We start from the raw sequence: 19035 nt of genomic DNA on the forward strand, positions 1-19035 counted from the left end.
TTATTTATTAATGAGAGACACGGTGAGGCAGAGACATAGTCAGAGGGAGAAGCAGGCTCCCTTTGGGGAGCCCGATCAGGACTCGATCCCAGGACCCCAGGATCATGACCTGAGCTGAAGGCAGACGCTCAACCACTGAGCCACCCAGGTGCCCCTCTATCTCTATTTTCTTATACAGTGCTAGTCCCTGATGATGATCTTAGACTGGGACCTCAGTTGCAGCTGCGTACCTTGGGCAAGTAGTCCATTTGAAGGAGCTACTCAGGTGGGAAGAGCTATGTCAGCCCCTGGTTACATGTGAGGAGTGTGTCCTTCATCCCCATCTTTACATGAGAAGCCACTTGGAGGCCATAGTTCTTGCCTGGCCTTCTGGCCCAACTGTCTGTATCCAGTCCCAGGCGCCAGTGGACCATATGATTTTGGCCCTTCATTCTTTGCTCTGCTTTTCCTTCTGTGTTTTATTCCACAAGGAATCTTCTTTTGTTTCTGAGCATGATTTTGCAGTTTTATTCATTCATTTTTTTAATTTACTCACCCTTTTAATTACTTATTTTTTTATATAACTGTAAGTTTTACATTTTATCCCTCACTCTTTGGTGAGAAAAGAGCAGGGCATTCTCTCCTGTGTTCAGCCTGCCATATTGACCTGGAATGCAAACTGGCTATTCTTTCTGTTGAAGATCAAACAAGAGTAAACAGGTTTAAACCTTAAACCATAGCAGAGAAGAGTGGAGTTTGGTAAGAGGATGAACTGTGGGACACAGTAGCTGTTAAATCCTAGTATAAATGTCTAAAGAGAATTTTAGTCTCTGTACAGGCATATTTCTGTAAGGAAAAAGATGCCCACCCATCTGAGATAGAGTTGTCACAATTCTGCTTTGAGACAGAGCAATGGCTGTGATGACTCCTCTGTACTCCTTCCACCCCAGTGGTTATTAGGCATGAGGAAACTCATGCCTTCAGGGCCACAGGAATGTTTGGTCAAAGGAAGGGGCTCCAATTTTCTGTCTTAACCCAAAGGGGAAGGCACCGTGATGAAAATGTCCTCATTTAACAATAGGAGCTTTATAGCCAGAATGAGTCCTGTATTAAAAAGAGAAGACAAGCAAGGAAGCCATATACCCAAGGTTTGGGCTCTACACACTGTCCGATAGCAGCGTGGACTTCAGGGAGCATTTATATGGACAGAGATGGATTCTGTAGGAGGATCCTGCTGGTCATGTCTAGAGCTCATCTTCCACTGAAGGAGACAGAGGAACCAGCACCCCCCATTTGTTTCTATGTTTCTCCTGGTTCTTGCTCTCTAAACTCTGTACCCTAGACATTTCCAAGGTTCCCACTTGCATTCGAGGTTGTCTCCTGCAGCTCCTGCTGAACCGTGGGAATCAAAGTTTGCAGACTGCTTTTCCAGAATTCCCAGAGAGAAATCCACACTGATCCCCATTAAGAGAAAATGAAAATTTTTTCATCAGTACTTCCTCAAGTGTCCATGGCAGAGGTCATGTCTTGGTTACATACAACAGGGTGCTCTACTGAGCCCAAGGAGGCTGATACTGCATGGAGGTTGGAACATTCTTAATGGAAAAGTCAAGACTGCACAGAAGTCAGAAGGGTCACTAAATCTATCCCAGTCTATAAGCAGGACTTTCTATAGACCCTGATAATGGGAGATTTATAGGAATGAAATTCTATATCTTCTCTTTTGGAGAAGTGGAGTGGTAAAGGGGGAAGGAGAAGAGAAAGATTATGACTTCTTTCCTTTTGTTCTTTATATACAATTTTATGAAAAGACTCATAGTGACCGGGAGCCTAAGTCCTGATATTACATAAGATTTTTTTTAAGTAGGCTCCACTCCCAGCATGGACCCCAATGTGGGGTTCAAACTCACAACCCGGAGATCTAGACCTGAGCTGAAATCAAGAGTAAGAATCTCAGCTGACAGAGCCACCCAGAAACCCCTACCTAAGGTTTTTTTAAAAATGGCCATTCTTAATGAATTTGCCACTCAGAATTCATAAATTTGGGTTCCTTTGGGGGTATTCGGACATTCTTGGCTCATTAAAGAGCTGTTTTAAAATTGCCAAAATATCTCATTTTGATCTCTTACCAGCAACCTAATCCACAGCATTCCCTTTTTGCTGGGTGTGAAAAATGTAGTTCTGTGAAATGGTTTTAAGGACAGTGATGGTGTGGTTTTGCCAAGAGAGGCAACCCTCACCACAGACTTTTAAATTCAAGGGAGATTAAAGAAATGACCTCTCCAGTGATGCTTTCTAGTCTGTGTGTTTGTGTAAGGAGAAGCTGGAATCCCCATGTCACTTGTCTCCTGACAGTAGTTGGATTGTGAGCTAGCTGGCAAATACAGGCATTTCTGCTATAATATGATCCATTCATTTCTTAATTTTTAAAAAAGATTTTATTTATTTATTCACGAGAGACACAGAAAGAGAGAGAGAGAGAGAGAGAGAGAGGCAGAGACACAGGCAGAGGGAGAAGCAGGCACAGGCTCCATGCAGGGAGCCTGACACGGGACTCGATCTTGGGTCTCCAGTATCACGCCTTGGGCTGAAGGCAGGCACTAAACCACTGAGCCACCCAGGCTGCCTGCATTTCTCCATTTTAAAGAAGTTTTTTAGAAGTTTTAAATTCCAGTTAGTTAACACGGAGTGTAATATTAGTTTCAGGTGTACAATTTAGTGATTTAACACTTATGTGCAACATCCCATGCTTGTCACAAGCCATCCTTAATCCCCATCACCCATTTAACCAGTCTTCCCACCCACCTCTCCTCTGGTGACCATCAGTTTGTTCTCTATAGTTAAGAGTCTATTTTCTAGTTTGCCTCTCTTCCCTCCTCCCATGTTTGTTTGTTTTGTTTCTTAAATTCCACACGAGTGAAATCATATGATATTTGTCTTTCTCTGACTTACTTTGCTTAGCATAATACTCTCTAGCTCTATCCACATTGTTGCAATGTACAATATTGCTCTGTGCAACATATAATATAATATATTACATATATATACATATATGTGTGTGTGTGTATCCTCCAAATCTTCTTTATTCATCCATAAGTCAGTGGCCATTTAGGCTCTTTCCGTAATTTGGCTATTGTTGATGAGGCTGCTATGAACATCAGGGTGCATGTATCTCCTTGAATTGCATTTTATAGTATCCTTTTGGGTAAATACCTAGTAGTACAATTGTTGGATGGTAAGGTAGTTCTATTTTTAACCTTTTAAAAAATATTGTATTTATGTATTTGGGAGGGAGAGAAAGAGAGTGAGTGAGAACACAAGAGCAGGGGGAGGGAGAAGCAGACTCCCTGCTGTGCAGGCAATCCGATGTGGGACTCGATCCCAGGATGCTGTGATCATGACCTGAGCTGAAAAGCAGATGCTTCACCGACTGAACTACCCAGGCACCCCTATTTTTAATTTTTTGAGGAACCTCCATACTGTTTTCCAGAGTGCCTGCAATATATGCATTTCTGAAAATCCTCACATTCTGCAAAATCACACACTGAAAAGTAACAAGGCTTAAAGAACAAACAATATTGGAGAAATAACTGGAAAGTTATACAACTTTGTAAAGAAGTGGGGAGCCTACTTCTCACTCTCCCTCTGCCTCTCTCCCCATTTGTGCTCTTTCTCACTCATTCACTCACTCTACTCTCTCTCTCTCAAATAAATAATAAAATCTTTAAAAAATGAACTATACTAATAAAAAGCTAGCATGATTTAAGAATGTATCTTAGATATCTAGTAAATAAAAGAAAATTACAGTAAGTGCAGACTTCACCTTTTCAAATGGTGATACACCTCATCTTCTTTTTTAGGGGCACCTGGGTGTCAGTGGTTGAGCATCTGCCTTTGGCTCAGGTCATGATCCCGGGATCCTGGGATCAAGTCCCGCATCAGGCTCCCTGCAGGGAGCCTGCTTCTCCTTCTGCCTATGTTTCTGCCTCTCTCTGTGTGTCTCTCATGAGTAAATCAATAAAATCTTTTAAAAAAAATAAAATAAGATAGCAACACTAGCTTGAGGGAAGAGGGAATCAGGAAGGGTTGAAGCTGCTGAGTTGTAAAGATAGGAGAGAAATGCCCAGAGATCAGAAAGAATCATGTTATCAGCACTTATAGAACAGAGCGTATGGCCAAACTCAGCCAAGACAAAGAATGGGGGGTGGGGTATGAATGGGAATTGGAGATAGTACTGTATCTTTTCATAGTTTGCCAGTTTCAGTTGAGTTCATGTACGTGGCCTTCAGCTGCTATCCTCAATAGAGTAATGTACTGGGATAAATAATAATGTGCTGGGAAAAATCATGTATGAACCAATGCAGTTTCTACTTTATACCAATAGCGTTCTCTTATTTACCACTTGAGTTTGGACAATTTAGGATGACACAAATCTATACCATAGGGGAAATCGCCTCCATAAGATGAGGTAGATATACATCATTTAGCCTTCGACAATTTCCAGTGAGGCTTGCTGGTCACTCGACCACTCTGATTCTGGTTTTTGGCCTTTAATCACTGACCTAACTACACAGTATGTTCCCCTTCTTGTTCTATGACTGTGTCCATGTCTGTGACTTTTACTGTTACAACAATTAAGTAAACAGGCCTGTTTTGCTCTCTCCAGTGGTTAAAAAAAGAAAAACAAGGGGGGATTTCTTTAATTTCTGTTGTGGTAAGGTAGTAAGGTACGCATGACCTAACATGATTTCAGAGTATATGACTCAGTGGCCTTAAGAACAATCAAAATGTTGTGCAACTATCACCAGTGATGTAGTTCCTGAAAATTTTCACCACCCCAAAGGGAAACCCCGTGCCAATTAAACAGTATATTCCCTTCCTCCACCAGCCCTGAGTAACCACTAATCTGCTTTCTGTTTCTATGGATTTGTCCTTTTCTGGACATTTTATGTGAATCAAATCATGGAGTATGTATGTAGCCTTTTGCCTTTGGCTTCTTTCACTCAGCATAATATTTTCAAGATTTATTCGTGTTGTCACATGTATCTGCATTTCATTCTTTTTTAGGGCTACATAATATTCCACTGTATGGACATGCCACATTAATTCAGTAGCTCATGGACATTTGGGTTGTTTCCACTTTTTGGCTATTGTGACTAGCGCTGCTTCTGTTAACATTTATGTGCAGGTTTTTCTGTGGCATGTTTTAAATTATTTGGGGTATCTCCCTAGGAGTCGGATTTCTGTGTCATATGGTAATTATCTTTGTACCTTACCGAGGAATCTTGTCTGATTTTCAGCCACCTCATCTTCTTTTGGTTCATCTCTTTGAGTATCTGTTGATGGCCATCTTCATGGCTGCTAAGTGCTGCTGTTGTCATCCTCTGTGTCTGATCTCCATTGCTCTCTCCTGTCTTCTTTTGTTCTTTTCTGAATTCTCTATTCACCTCCCCCTTGGATTTTATTGAAAAGAGTCAATTCCTTTTAAACAGTAAAATAACAGCCAACTATCATACTCTTCTTCCTTTAAGGCAACTACAATAATTATAGTATGCAAGATGATCGTTGGGGGCCATTTCCTTACTTGCAAAAGTATTTTCAAAAAACCCTTTTCTGACTCCAGAGCTATCCAAAATCCTCAGGATTTTAAAATATTAGTCTTCAGATAGCAAGAGTTTTACTTTATTATTATTACTGTTGTTGTTGTTAGTTTTCTTATACCAGTTGTTGAGAGGTATCCACAGAGATATGCACTGCTAATCACTAGCCCCTCCATGTCTATGCTGTCTGCTCTCTTACATCTTAGACCCTTTCACTGTCTTCCATGCTTTATTTCTATTATCTTTCTCATGCACTCAGTCCTTGAACACTGTGCAGAATACAAAGTATTACAGCCTTCTTCAGAAAAGTGGCACCCAGCTTGCCTCCTGCCAAGTGAGGTTATCATTGTCTCTGGTAAACCCTGGGGATTTAGTGGTTTTTGAAAAAGAATGTGGGGATGCCTGGGTGGCTCAGTCAGTTAAGCACTCGGCTCTTGATTTTGGCTTAGGTCATGATCTCAAGGTCGTGAGCTCGAGTCCCATGTCAGGCTCTGTGCTCGTTTCAGTCTGCTTCTCTTTCTCCTGCTGCTCCTCCCTGTTCTCTCTCTCTCTCTCTCTCTCTCTCTCTCTCTCTCTCCTTCTCTAAGAAGTAAATAACTAGAAAAAGGATTTGATTTCCTGCTAGCATGTTAGAAGCCCCTATGTCATATAAGAACAAGACTTTTAGGATAACTATGCCTTTGCTTCATGGTAGAGTAGAACCCCTCTATTTCAGTGGACATTAAGCAAAGCTTGCCCCAGAGAAAGGTAAAGAAGGTGACACTTCATTGAGGGATACTGAGAAGCTCCATTTGTCCCAAAGAAATCTTTCATTTGTTTTCTGTATTTAGGAAACCTCCACCATTACAGTCACTCTTCTGGGTTAAAGTTTGTCTCCAGGAGCACAGTTTTATGAGATGATAATAGAATCTACTAAGGAAGCATTTATATAGGCAGGTAAACTTGAAAGTTTCTGGGCAAATAAACTTTCTGGATAAGACAAAGTTAAATAGGTAGCTTTTAATGCAGGACTTCTCAGAGCCTTTAATATATTAATATACATTATGAATCTATGAGACAGGTGTATGGGATGCAATCTTTTTCAAACTTATTCAGCTGAGGTTTTTTGTAAGGCACTTTGAAAAATTAGTGTGCTTTAGTATGTGTTTTAAGAACTCTTGGATTATGCCATTCAGTTTCCAGAAGTTATTTATATAATAGCAATAAGTTATTAGTATATAGAGTATCTTAGTTTGGAGAAGTTCATTAGGGTGTCAGGCCCTTTTATTTTTTTTTAATTTTTTATTTATTTATGATACTCACAGAGAGAGAGAGAGGCAGAGACACAGGCAGAGGGAGAAGCAGGCTCCATGCACCAGAAGCCCAATGTGGGATTCGATCCCGGGTCTCCAGGATCGCGCCCTGGGCCAAAGGCAGGCGCCAAACCGCTGCGCCACCCAGGGATCCCTGTCAGGCCCTTTTAAAACAAGTCCCCAGACTAATGTGGCTCAAACTTTTGTGTGTTTAAGGACTACCTTGGGAGATTTGATAAAATGCAGACTCTCAGGCCTTACACTAAACATTCTGATTCAGTTGAGCTGCAGTGGGCATTCTGCACTTGAAACAAGCACCTCAGTTAATTCTGATGCAGTTGGACTGGGATGGCACTTCGGTCTCAGGGAAGATCTTGGTAAAGGAGATCAAGAGCGCTGCCTACAGAGAGCAGTGCTGGGCAGGGTCTTGGAGGAGAGGACCCTGTGCACACGCCAAGGGCAACAAAACAGCATTGTTTCTCTGATAATGGGGAGCATAGATACAGCATGACTACATGACACTTTCCCAGGACCAGCCCTAAAGTGACATGTGCATAGTGTTGCGTCTGGCCAGGCAACCTGCTTTCCCAGAGTTCCCACCTAAAGCCTTCCTCTTCTGCTACTTTCCACATTCAGAGCCTCTGGCTGTCATGTCCAGAAAGAAGGACCCTCCGTGGGGGAGCTCCCCGCTTCTCCCCGCCCATTGTCCGTGACTTGTTGTTGGCAAGAAATGAATGGCATTTCTCGGAATTCGCCCAGGAATTTCTGCTGATAAACAAATGAAACTCTCAAAGGGAAAAGCAATCAACATAGTTTGAAATAAAATCAATGTTTTCAGCTTAGTCTGTTTTCAACTGCCTCTGAATTAAGAGTCACATCTAGGGTGTTTTAAGGAAAGGCTTAGTAAAATGCCCTTTAGTGAGCGTTCTTCCTGGTTGCGGGGCTGCCTCTGACCTCTTAAAGCAGGACCTGCTTTCAGAGGAAGCAGAGCAGGTGATTATCGCCTCAATTTCCCATCACCTGTGCCTGTCCGGCCAGCAGGGCGACAGCCTCCATTCTCTTCCCCTGTGTCCCTGCCAAGCTGCCTGACCCCTAAAATGCTATCATTATTACAGCTTCATTGTCTTTATTTTTTAAATATTTTTAAAAAGATACATGTATTTATTTGGGAGAGAGAGAGAAAGAGAAGGGGGAGAGGCAGAGGGAGAGGTAGAGAAAGAATCTTAAGCAGACTGCACACCCCATTGCGGGGCTCGATCCGTGACTCTGAGATCATGACCTGCACCAAAACCAAGACGCTTAATGGACAGAGCCACCCAGTTTTATCTTCTTAATTCAGGCATTGGTCTATCTTTGAAAGTGGTGACTTAACTCATATTAACCTTCTCAGTTTCCTCTGCTCAGAGGATCTAGAGAGCAGGAGTTGATGGTAGAACATCATGGATGGGCGGGGGGGAGGCCACTAGCCTGGGTACCCAGAGGAGTTTTGGGGGATGGGGGCTTAAGGGGGAGGCTGGAGAGTCAGGCTCTATGTTTTCCATGCTCTTGTGGGGCACCAAACCTCTCTGTAATATCAAGGATAAATTCTTTATTTGTGGCAGAGGACACAATAGTTTCTAGGATGAGTTGCCAACTCTCAAGTTTTTTACTTTGGGATTGTTAATTTAAAACCAATATGTTCTAGAAGGAACCAAATATCCTTGCTATCTGTTGCCTAGAGCCAAAAGGTTTCACTCCAGGTTTTGGATGCAAAATCACTATGACCCAAAGGTTTACCAGATTATTTGCAGCCACTAAGATAAATAACAGTCTTTATTAGAATGATTTTCATCTGATTTTTGCGTTTGGAGTTTTACACTGTCAGCTATTCCCTAAAAGTGATTTTAGAAACTGGCAGACAGGGATCCCTGGGTGGCGCAGCGGTTTGGCGCCTGCCTTTAGCCCAGGGCGCGATCCTGGAGACCCGGGATCGAATCCCACGTCAGGCTCCCGGTGCATGGAGCCTGCTTCTCCCTCTGCCTGTGTCTCTGCCTCTCTCTGCCTCTCTCTCTCTCTCTGATTATCATAAATAAATAAAAAAAAAATTAAAAAAAAAAAAACTGGCAGACATAGGGTGTCAGTTGTTGCAATCTGTTCCAAAATCTACCTCCTCACAGAACTCTTTTTTTGGCCATCAAAATAGGCTATTGTATAAATGTCTTGATGTGTTGTCGCTTATCTTTGCCACATACATGCTAAGACCCAGAGAGTGGGAGGTGGTTCAGCAGTGCGTGTGTGGCTCCTGAAATAGTTTTTTTTTCCTAGGGCTATACTCCCTGAATAGGAGAGAAGCTATGAAGGATATGTACTGTATCTTTAAAGAAAGGAATAAATCAAAGTTGTGGGCAGGACGGGGAAGAAGAAGGTTGGTTGGATTTTTTTTTTTTTAATAATTGGAGAGAATGGGTAAGACCTCAAACTTGGGAGTAGAGGTTACTTTTAAAACATCAAGATAAGGTACGTGTCCTTGCAAGCTCAATTTTTCTTTCTTTTAGCAAATTCCTACAGCTTTGATTTGTTTTTTCCCACATTTGCAAAATCATGCCCTCAAAGAATCTAGGGCCAAATCAGAGTCCACAGTCACCATCATATCCTCTGTATGGTGTATTCTATTATGACTGATCGGACAGAAATGGGGGTTGAGAAGGAGGGGCAAGGAAATTTGGCTTGCTTTTTTCCTTGCTTTTTCTTTGTTTCCCTTTTTATCTCTTCCCTGCCTCTCTCCCTCCCTTCTTTCCATTCTTCTTTTTAAATGTCTTTTAGTTTTTTATTTTTATTTTTCTTAAAGATTTTATTTATTTATTCATGAGATACACACACAGAGAGAGAGAGAGAGACAGAGACACAGGCAGAGGGAGAAGCAGGCTCCATGCAGGGAGCCTGACATGGGACTTGATCCCAGTTCTCCAGGATCAGGCCCTGGGCTGAAGGCGGCGCTAAACCGCTGAGCCACCCGGGCTGTCCTAAATGTCTTTTTATTTAAATTTTTTTTTTCTGTAGCCTGGGTGGCTCAGTCAGCTAAGCGACCGACTCCTGATTTCCACTCAGGTCATGATCTCAGGGTCCTGAGATCAAGCCCCATGTCGGGCTCTACGCTTGGATCAGAGTCCTCTTGGGATTCTCTCTCTCCCTCTCCCTCAGATCCTGAGATCATGACCTGAGCTGAAATCCAGAGTTGGATGCTTAACTGAATGAGCCACCCAGGTGTCCCTATCATTTTAACCACTTTTAAGTATACAGTTTTGTAGCATAATGTACATTTGTATTGTTATGCAACCATCACCACTATCGATCTCAGGGATGTTTTTCGTCTTCCCGGACTGAAACCCTGTTCCCATGAAACAAACCTGCATTTTCCCCTCCCTCAGCCCCTGGCGACCATCTCTTTCCTTTATGTCTCTATGAAATGGACTGCTGTAGGTACCTCCTGTAAGTGGAATCAAACAGTATATTTCCTCCTGGGACTGCCACCTTTCACTTAGGGCAATATCATCAAGATGCAGCCTAATTGTGGTGTGTCTGTTTCTTTCCCATTGGGGAAGTGAGCAGAGGAGAAATTTCAGAAGGGGATGGTGGTACAGAGGAACAGCTGAAGTTGGAGACAACCAAGGGTTCCTAGAAGAATCTAGCAAATGTCAATTTTCAGAGCACACTTTTCATAGGCTGAGGAAGACTCCAAAAACCACTCTGTCTTGAGCAGTGACAGCCATGACTGGTGGTAACTGGTGCTAATGACTGTGTGAAGTCCTGGCTTTTGAAAGACATTTTCATTATTAACGTTTCCTGGGGAACTTCAGACCGTGTCATCTATTAGCAGCTGATGACCAGCAGGTCTTGTCATTTTTTGGAGAAATACATAGAGATAGAATGGTGTCCTTGTTTCTCTTTATCTGGAGAAGTTATATTTCCAAAAGGGCCTCCTCTGAGATTTCTTTCTGAGGGGAAGAACATCTGGGCCATTCAGTATGGTTCGAGGAGAAAGATTATTAAAGGATCAGAGTAGCAAACCTAAGAGGCAATGTTGGAAGAAAAAGATAATTAATGAGCCCCGTGAAAGAAAGATTGAAGAGATTTCAACAATTTTCTGAAAAATAAATGGACCCTCGAGGATGCTGATCAGCTTTCTCCTTCCACCACCAAAGATGGGGAATGGGAAGAAATGGACTTTAGCACAGTTGACATGGAACAATGGACTTGGGCAGGGCTTAAGGATGCTGATGCCCCACAGTTTAAAATCTGTGTATAACTTTTCGACTCCCCCAAAAACTTAATGACAAATACCCTACTGTCGACTAGAAGCCTTACTGATAACATGAATAGTCAATGGATACATATTTGTGTGTTACATGTATTATATACTGGATTCTTGCAATAAAGGAAACTAGAGAAAAAATGTTATTATGAAAATCCTTAGTTTTTAAAAAATTTTTTTTTAATTTTTTATTTATTTATGATAGGCACACAGTGAGAGAGAGAGAGAGGCAGAGACACAGGCAGAGGGAGAAGCAGGCTCCATGCACCGGATGCCCGACGTGGGATTCGATCCCGGGTCTCCAGGATCGCGCCCTGGGCCAAAGGCAGGCGCCAAACTGCTGCGCCACCCAGGGATCCCTATGAAAATCCTTATAAGAGGGACTCCTGGTAGGCTCAGTCAGTTAAGCATCCAACTCTTGGTCTCAGCTCAGGCCTTGATCTCAGGGTCATGAGTTCAAACCCCATGTTGTATTCCATTCTGGGTGTAGAGCCTACTTAAAATCATAAGGAAGAGAAAATACATGTATGGTACTGCACCGTATTTATTGGAAAAATAATCAGCCTATAAGTGGACCTCACAGTTCAAAGCCGGGGTTGTTCAAAGGTCAGCTCTACTTCTAGGCATGGATAAGGGGAGCAGGAGTCTTTTAAAAGTCAGCATATAACAACTCAAACTTAATGCTGAGTAAAACCCAGACACATGTATATGCACAAGTGCATACAATGCATTTCGAGTAATATGAAGTTCAAAACAGGCAAAATTAAACTATATTGTTTACAGAGGTACATAAATGTGATAAAACTATAATAAACAACAAGGCAATGGTTATCCCAAAAGGCAAGATTGTGGCTCCTTCCAAGGGGAGAGAACAGGCCCCCTAGGGTGTCGGCAATACTGACACATTTTCATTTGTTTTTGGATGGTAATGATTGGAGGCAAATGTTGACCTGAAAACCTTTAAATGTTAGAGTTAAGCATAGGATTGTGTTTACACATATGGCTGTTTAGGACATGTTATTTTTGTGTAATTGTTTACGTTATTTTGATCTTTTTGGTGTTTGGTTTGGTTTCCTTTGGTCTGGTCTGGTCTTCCTGCACCCCCCACCCCGCTCCCCACTCCCACATGCGCTGATCAGTACCAAAGCCTGGACAAAGGCTGTGCCCTCCGTCCTCCGGGTATGCCTTTGGAATTAATAAGAAGGCATCTGGGGGCATTTGGCCTTTGTCCTCTGAACCGCAGAGCCCAGCAGTATATGGGCTTTTTAGATGAAGCCATCTGGCTCAGGTCTGTATCACTGACCAGAGGGCTTTCAGAATCTAGGCAAAATTTGGGAAGAAGAGAAAGCTTTGGTTCTATGGGTTCCACATTCCCTCCCCACATCCCTTGAGGCTGTATTGTGCTATCATATGTTGGGGGGAGGCACAGGGCCAGAAAAGATATGGGGTCTTACCTTGCTTCTTTCCCCCAATTCACTGTGGAACGTGAATAGAGCTGGCTGACCTCTTTGCGCCTGTTTTCTCAACTTGTAAAATGAGAGTGATAATTCCTCCCTTCCACTAAGGTTCGCATTGGCAGGGAAAACAAAGTTGATGTGGGAAATTGCTTTGAAAAGTATAAAGAGGTGTGTATATAAGCAAGGCAGTATCTGGCAAGGGAAAGAAGGAATTTGAACCCCAAGTCCCCGGATTACATCATTAGTAGGGAATGTGGGCAAAGCCTGAAACTCAGGCATTTTCGTATATGTTCTCATAGATCCCAGTGACAGCAGGCCCATAAACAGGCACTGGCCATATGTCTCCAGCCTTAGGGAAAAGTTGTGGGAGGCTTAAAGGTGACAGGTTTAATGAGTGTCAGGCGGAAGGCATAAAATAAATGGCATCATCTCTGCCTTTTTACAAAAGATTTATTTATTTATTTATTTATTTATTTGAGAGCGAGAGTGGGCATGCATTAGCAGGGGGAAAAGCAGAGGGAGAAGGAGAGAGTCCTCAAGCCCCAACATGGGGCTCCATCCTAGGACTCTAGGACCATGACCTGAGGCAAAATCCAAAATCAGTCAATTGACTGAGCCACCCACATGCTGCTCTGCCCTTCCTTTCTTTTTCATTCTGAGTAGATATTTAGAAGTGCCCCAAGTGAGCGCGCTGCTCAGTAATGCTCATGTTCCCAAGGCCGAGTGAGCACTTAGCAGAGACATAGGGTAATGCCCAGAATTGCATTGGGAGATAAGGTAGCAATCTTTGGGGTTGCCTTGAAAGCTTGACTAATTTTTTTTGTTTTTTGTTTTTTGTTTTCCTTTTGGCTAGGCCTGCTCCTGCCCCTTGCCTCCAGTCATAAAGAACGTCGAGCAGGATTCTTCGCTCTGCACTGTCAAGTGCTGATTAGGCTGCCATAATTCCTGTTAACAGGCCAGGAGTGCTCCAGTCCCTAATGTCTTACAAATTCATGTTCTGGCTGGCGCCTGTCATCCTGCACCTTGTCTAGCCACACAGCATGACCCTGTTGCAGGAGGCCTATCAGACCACCAGGATCAGGCAAAAGAGCTATTGCCATAGTGCTGCCTCCAAACCTGGGCAGATCAGGGCCTCCCTACCTTTCTCCCAGGGCTTTGGAAATGTTGGGGGAACTCTTTTGGTCATCACAGTGATTGGGGAATGTCCTTGACCTTTACTGGGCAGGAACCAGGGATGCTAAATGTTCCACAGGGGGCAGGAACACAGTGCTGTGAAGAAGTGTCCCATCTGAATTCTGGCAGTGACCCTATCGAGAAACACTGGACAGCAGCCTTATTCAGAGAAGCCTAGGGAAGGGAGTCTCCTCCCAACCAGAAGTTGGTGGTTCGTGTCCATTCACTCACTCACTCGCTCACTTGTTCGTTCTTCTCACAAATGTTTACTGAGTACAGGCTTTGGGCCAGGTCCCATAAATAGTGCTGAGGGCTCAGTCCGTGCCTCAGAGAGCCCACAGGCTAGTTGGGGAGACAGGCTTAATGAGATGACTAGACATAATGTGATGAGTTCTTCAGTAGAGGTGTGGACAGGGATAAGCAGAGAAGGGAGGAAGGGAAACACTCTCCAAGAACCAGGAGCCAGGCTCTTCAAGAAATCAATACTCAAGCTGAGTTCTAACAGACTTTATGTTTATGGAGCTTTTCCAGGTGGAGGAGGAGGGAGGCGGAGGGCACGTGCAAAAGCAGGATGGGGCCTGGAGTGGGTGTGGACCATGAAGGAGGCAGTTTGGAAGGTTCGTTGGTGGGCACCCAGTCTCAAAGGGCCTCGTGTGTCCTACAGTCAGACTTTATTTTGTAGAGCCAGCCTGCTGCAGACATCGGAAATAGATGAAGTTTGTCTGTCATGCCCCCAGACATCTTTTTGCACCCCCTTTCCTGTGTCTCGGTTCCCCCACAGCCTCACACCCATCCCCGCCCCTCAGCTGTCATGCAATCACTTAGCATCTGAGGAAAGGGAGGCTGGGTGACCCCTTCCAGGGGCGTTCAGCCTGCAGCAGCACAAAGGCCCACCCTTCCCCAAAAGAACCCACCACAGATAGAATTCTAGACACCAGGGGGAGCGACTTCTGGGAAGACTTGGAAGCTGAGCCCTGAGGAGATAGTGCAGAGGGGGCTTCCCTTTAGTGGACACACACTCCATGAGAGCGTGAGCGTACTTAAGGTGTGTGTGAGAGCTGGTGAGCTCCTGTGCATGGGAGCAGCTGCGAAGGGGAGGGGCGGGCAGTGATGGTTCCCCACTCAAAGGACCAGTGTGAGGATTCACTGAATTAATACACTAAACGGGCTTAGCCCCAAGCCAGACCGCAGCCCACCCTCAAACAAATGCAAAAGCTCCTTTTATTATTTTCTTTTTTAAAAAAATATTTTATTTATTTATTCATGATAAACACACAGAGAGAGAGGCAGAGACATAGGCAGAGGGAAAAGCAGGCTCCTCATGGGGAGCCCAATGCGGGACTTGATCCCAGGACCCCGGGATCACGCCTTGAGCCAAAGGCAGATGCTCCACCACTGAGCCACCCGGGCGTCCCTCCTTTTATTATTTTCGAGGGTGGGACCTCACAGTTGGGTCTGAGAGAAGCAAAAATGTGCCAGCCAGGAGGGAGATGAGGACTTGATGCAGAGACCTCATGGCAGTCTCTGGCTGGTTCCGAGTCTGTGTGTTAGCGGGGCCACGTCATTGCCTCCCCACCAAACAATATGGTGCTTTAGGACACGGCTTATCAGAATGGAAATCTCCAGTGGAGTCAGAGCATTATTCAGTGTATGTTGGGGTTTGCCTTCTTACTCCCCACCCCGCCCCCTTGCAGAGCACATGCAGGTGGGAAGCTGCAGTTTCCCAAACAGTGCAGACTTGCCTCTGCCATCTGCCCCACCACCATGGGAACACCAAGATGGGAGAACCACAGCACCTAAGGCCAGAGCCTGGGAGAGACGCATTAAAAGATATTAACGTGAGAGGGGCTGGATGAAGGAATGAAAGTGTTAGCTAGAGAAGGGAAGCAGCAAAAGGGGGAAGAAAAAAAACTGGGACAGGATACATAAAGATCATCCAGCTGCCCCCCAACTGAACTTATAATGTTTTCTGTGTTCTCTTTGGAAGGCAGCTTGGCTTGTCCAGCATCAGTGAAAACTTGTTGATTGACACTGCGTTGGGCACAGGTTCAATAGGAGTGTGCCTTCAGCTATTTATTTGATTTTCGTACAATTGCACCCTTTGCAGTAAGACCATTCTGATTTTCCTGGCACTCTGGGGGCAGCAAATTTGATTGTGCAAATAGGTCCGTGTAATGACACTGTCCTCCCTGCCCCCCTTCGGAAGAATGGGGCGCATGAGGTTGCATGACAAAAATTAAACTCTCCTCTCCCCACCAAGGGAAGCAGAGACTCCTCCTCTGAGTCAGAGGTTTGCCAGAGCGCCCTTGCTCTGCAAGCCTCCCAAGTCAGCCCACACCCGGCCCCCACCATCCCCGCTCACATGCATGTGACCCTCACAAACAGTCTCACCACCCTCGCACTCACACCCACACCCATCCCATGAGCTAGAGGAACCCTGGGGAGCCCTTGTGCCTGTCTTGCTCTTCTTTTGTTTTGCTTTCCTTCATTTGCTTTGTTTTGATTTGAAATCAGTCTTTGGGATTACATTGGATGATCTTTTTTTTCATGTTATTAGTAGTGCTGTGAAGGGAGCATGTAAGGACTTTATCCTCAGTCCTGGCCATGCCTGCTTCTCCCAAATAATAAATACGGCGCTGACTGATCAAACTGGTCCTCGTCAGACTTTGCCCACCATACCTCTTGGAAAAATCACCCGAGGGAGCTCTGAAAGATGCATGTGTTGTTGGATTATCTAGATTATTCACAGTTCTATTTAAAAGGGAATTTTTCATGAGATGACTTCTATTGGCTTTTCTGAAGGCCGTGGGAAAAGATCAAAGGAGAAGAGTCAGTGGAAGAAGTGTGGAGTGGCTGAACTCTCTGAGCAAGGCGGTAATGGGGACCAGAGCACAGCCCCGCCATCTGGGAACATCAGCATTGGTCACAGCTGGACAGCCATGATGAGCCCAGGCCTAGAGGGCATGGAGGGGGAAAGTTGTGTGTTCTCTGGTTAGCTTTGGTGCAGGTTGTCTCAACAGATGCTGCCCAATGGAACTTTTTGCAACAATGGAACTCTTCTATATTCACACTGTCCAATATGGCAAGCCACTAGCTCATATAGCTCTTGGGCTTTTGAAATGTGACTACTGTGATTAAGGAACTGCATTTAAAATTTATTTAATGTCAGTTATTTTGAACATACACAGATACACGTAATTAGCACCTACCATTGTGGATAGCATGGCTCGGTATCATTCGTTGGATACTTTCCTGTTGCATTGAATTTAATTTTGTCTCTTCCAACCCGTCTTCTTAGTGTCTTACAATTAGATTGTAAACTTCTTGAGGACAGGAATGATATATCCTACAACCACAGAAAATCCTGACTTGAAGGGATTTTTTTTTTGTCCATCTCTCTCCCTCACATTTTTGTGAACTGGGGGGATGGAGGAAGACTCTACAATTAGCCTGAAACCACAGTGCGCATTACAAGTAGCTAAGCCTGGAGCCCAGGTCTCCCAGCCACTTAGACTGTGCTTCTGCCACATCTCTCTCGCGGATGAGTTTCAAAAATAGTAAATACCCTCTTCCTTCTCTTCACGGTTTATGACTGGGATTAATGTCCTGATATTTGGAAATAATTTGGATCCCAAGTCTGTCTTTATCTCCTCATGAGCCAAGGCACAATGTAGGCTCTGGACAAATCGAATGTTCGTGGAACGGATTAATTCGCTAAGTCCTTTCTGGTGTCTCTTCTTTTTTAGGCTATATTTTCCAAGAAAATGAGGAGCCCAATGTGGGACTTGATCCCAGGACCCCGGGATCACGCCCTGAGCCAAAGGCAGATGCTCCACCACTGAGCCACCCAGGCATCCCTCCTTTTATTATTTTCGAGGGTGGGGCCTCACAGTTGGGTCCGAGGGAGGCAAGAATGTGCCAGCCAGGAGGGAGATGGGGACTTGATACAGAGACCTCATGGCAATCTCTGGCTGGTTCCGAGTCTGCGTTAACACAGACTGTCTCATTCAGGGTGTTTGAGTCGGCTGGCACTCATGCTGTCTTAGCCCGGGGAGGCAGGGGCTCTGCTCTGTGGACGTGGCTGTGGCCCGGGCAGGTACTCACGTATAAACTAGAGAACCTCTGGAAGCTGCCTGGCAGGCTGATGAAAATGTTGTAGCGCTTTGTGCCCTAAGGACCTATCTGCATTTCGAATTCTCTAGAATTGATGGTAACCAGGAACAGCAAGCATAACTCTCTCCCTTCTCCACTTTTCTCTGGCAAAACATAATCACCTAGAACAAAGGTACCACAGGCAGGGCATAGGAGCCAGAGCTTACTAGTCACCTTGGAAATTGAGAGGAAACACCTGATCCACAGTGCTCACTTGAAAACCAACTGCTACAAGAGCCAAATCAACTCATAGGTCCAAGTAAAGTATGCATTTTCATCTTTCTTTTCCTCTCTCCATTTCCTACCCCAGGCCTTTGTCCCCACCCCAGAGCCAAGCAACAGTAACTCACAAATAGCTGAATTGAAGCAAAACCTGTTAACAGCCACTGAAGGCTGAGTTTTAGCCAAGCAGCTGGCTCCTCCAGGCGGCCCTGCCAAAAGCCAGGCTGAAGCAAGGAAGCAAATGGCCTGCATCCCATCTGAAGTGGAATGGCCAGCTCGTTTGTTGGTACCACCTAATGAAGGAGCGATCTGGTTCTGAGATAGAAGGCTTCCAGGGACCCGCCCAGTCCTAAAAATCTTAAGCCCAAGTATAGTCATTGGTTGCCAAGGACACTGGAGAAAATCTTTGGAACATGTAGTACACCAAGCCAATTGGAGTGCCTGCTAAGCCAGTCCAGGATTCCTAGCATTCCAGCCACGCCATATACACCCCCACCCCCAGAGGGCAGCCAGTGGCCACAGTGGAGGTTAAGGTCCATCCAGCAGGCTGAGACCCTCATGGGACCCTCCGAGAGTCTGCTCCCTTGCTTAGGGTCTGCCTGCTTGCTTTATGCTGAGTTCGGGGAGGTGGACAAACTGTACCACCCAGTTTAGCCTAAGAATCTCATTTGCCATGGAATCTCTAGGCAGTGAATCATTTCGAGCAAGCACTTAAGCAACTTTCCACTGAGTCATCCTGAGAACTGTCAGGTTCACTAATCCTGACATATACTGTGTATATCCTTTGTTCAGATCCTGTCCCCATCCTGATAATGGGAGAGAGGGGTTGGTAAACAACAGAGCTTTAAAGATGTACTTTATTGGAACTC

The 19035-nt window shown here is 44.6% G+C and overlaps 1 protein-coding gene across 1 annotated transcript in view; it reads left to right on the forward strand.

Annotated features, from left to right (window-relative positions):
* The window catches only part of CHRDL1 (chordin like 1), a 121127-nt gene that overhangs the window by 41212 nt on the left and 60880 nt on the right, over positions 1–19035 (forward strand).

This window comes from Canis lupus, chromosome X, assembly GCF_048164855.1.
Source record: "Canis lupus baileyi chromosome X, mCanLup2.hap1, whole genome shotgun sequence".
In the NCBI taxonomy this organism is placed as follows: Eukaryota; Metazoa; Chordata; class Mammalia; order Carnivora; family Canidae; genus Canis; species Canis lupus.